This window comes from Schistocerca piceifrons, chromosome 3, assembly GCF_021461385.2.
Source record: "Schistocerca piceifrons isolate TAMUIC-IGC-003096 chromosome 3, iqSchPice1.1, whole genome shotgun sequence".
Classification (NCBI taxonomy): domain Eukaryota; kingdom Metazoa; phylum Arthropoda; class Insecta; order Orthoptera; family Acrididae; genus Schistocerca; species Schistocerca piceifrons.
In genome coordinates, this window is record NC_060140.1 from 559,407,168 (window position 1) to 559,409,759 (window position 2,592).

Sequence of the window (2,592 nt, forward strand, 5' to 3'; positions counted from 1 at the left end):
AAGGGGATACAAGTGGGTTAGCAAACATGGCATCCACGAGTGCCATTTGAATAACTAACTCAACTTAACGGAGGTCGTCTTGTGAAACCGTGGGAGGAAGAATGATTTTCTGAACATTATGGAGCACTTGGGGTACAAATGTTAGAGTTGGTGATGAAAGAAAGATGCAGATGTAAGTTGTCCTTGTTAAAGAAGAGAGTGACATGCTGATTCAAATATGATCCGCCGCATCAGAAGACCATTCAATATCAATTTTACGGAGACCTCACATAAGCACAAGAAATTAATACAGTTGAGTAGGAAAAACAGTCCTATAACGTTAGAATACAGTATAAGCGTTGTGCTGCTGGGCTCAGCTACAAAGATTAAATATCTATGCGAAAGAGTGAAATCGACATAAAACAGAGAACCGGCATTCGCAACTGGCTGCAAAACGATCTTGCTGCCACCATCTAACATCTTAGTAAAGACAGCGAAGAGAGGACTAGGTAAGGATGGTACGGAAGCATATATGCAGTCAGTTTTCATCGCTCCATTTGCGATTGGAACACGAAGCAGAATGATTCTCAGGAATGTAAGGTACCGTATGGAGGTTTGCGTAGTACGTATGTAGATGTAAATTTATATGAACTAGGACTAGTGAAGGTCTCAGAGTGCCAGTCATGGCCACAGGGAACTCTTTCGTGAAAACGGAATACTGCTAACAGCTCCTGTAGTGAGGTTCAAATGGCTCTGAGCACTATGCGACTTAACTTCTGAGGTCATCAGTCCCCTAGAACTTAAAACCACTTAAACCTAACTAACCTAAGGACATCACACACATTCATGTCCGAGGCAGGATTCGAACCTGCGACCGTAGCGGTAGCGCGGTTCCAGACTGTAGCGCCTAGAACCGCTCGGCCACTTCGGCCGGCTTCTGTAGTGAGGAATCCTCTCACTGGCCGCAAGCGAAATAAGTATAAAAACGTACGAGCAAGAGACCTTTAATGTCGATTTAGGAAACTCACCCACTATTATAGAATCTAAAGAATATCGTGGAGGTTGGGATAAGTGCACGTCCATACAACGAATAGAGCGCTGGAAAACGAGTACAAGCAAACAAATGTAGTTGTAAAGGGAAGAAACGAGAGTAGGTATAGTGGAACACGTTTGACAGGCAGGTTCTAAACATGAGCAGGTAATGTGATACGCTATACACAGAAGCAATATAGATCTCAAAATGCGTGACAACTCCAATCGTAAAGAGGGCATGGAGCGATTTAGCTGTGTTGAACAATAACCTGTAGCGACCAACTGTGCACAAATTTCAAATACATGAGACCTCACTCCAGATGTACTTCGCAATGAAATTCCGCTTCAGTCAGGAACGGGGCAGTGAGTGCAATCATTCCAAGCCACGAATCCACTGAAGACGTCTTGCGTAGGCAAAGTCAAGACGTTGAATTTTTCAAACGAACGTATCCGGCAAAGGCCTCACCGGCCGCTGTGACCGAGCGGTTCTATGCTCTTCAGTCTGGAACCGTGCTGCTGCTACGATCGCAGGTTCGAATCCTGCCTCGGGCAAGGATGTGTGTTATGTCCTTAGGTTAGTTATATTGAAGTAGTTCTAAGCATAGGGGACTGATGACCTCATACGTTAAGTCCCATAGTGCTCAGAGCCATTTGAACCATTTGTAAAGGCAACATAGACCGAAAAGTTATAACAGTTCACATTCTAGGCTGAGAAATCCTACATGTAATGGAAGTTTACGTATCTCGTGTACTCTACGTACACTGCAGTAAACTTAAAAAATACACACTCTGACCAGAAAAAGTTACTGTCTACGAAGACTGGTTGGATGTGGATTCAGTACGGTACCTATGCATATCAGCAGCGAGTATGTAATTGATTAGAGTTGCAACAAAATGACCGTTCACGTTCGTGCTTAGGATGTATGAGACTGTCGGTATACCAACAGACTTTCGGAAAACCACCTTCCACACAATTCCAAAGATAGCAAGGAGCTGTTTGCCTTGTGTTGCGGTCAGTTGTTAGAAATCTGCAATATCTTGGTCTGTGAAGTGCTTGGATGTGACAGTGGACTACCGTTGAACTGAATGACAACATGAAAGAAGCCAATGCATAGTTTAAGGCCCTGGGTGACCAAATCAGGTCACAGGTAGAATGTCTTTCCTAACTGGGCACCAAGCACGTCATTCGTTCTTCATAACTGCAGCTGCTATCCCGTCACAATTAATCGACAATTTGCGATACCTCCTGTCATCCTGCACTCTTGTCGGAAACCTGCAGAAGCCGAAGTGCTGAATCGCCATCCAACAAGCAGGCTGCCGTTAACATTACAGCACTAAGAGATGATTTTTCAGTGATAACGCGAGCTGCTGAAGAATAGCTCCGAATCTTTTTCATTGATGAATCTCGGTCGTAGACTACCTCGAATAACCCGCGACTGCGAGAAAGGTGGAGCCGAAGGAGAGGAAACTCTATGATTTTAATGTAGAGATACACTGATATTGTCCCTAGCGTTATGCGAAGATCCACCAGCTATGACTGCAAATCACCTCTGGTAGAGATTCAATGATCTCTGACTATAA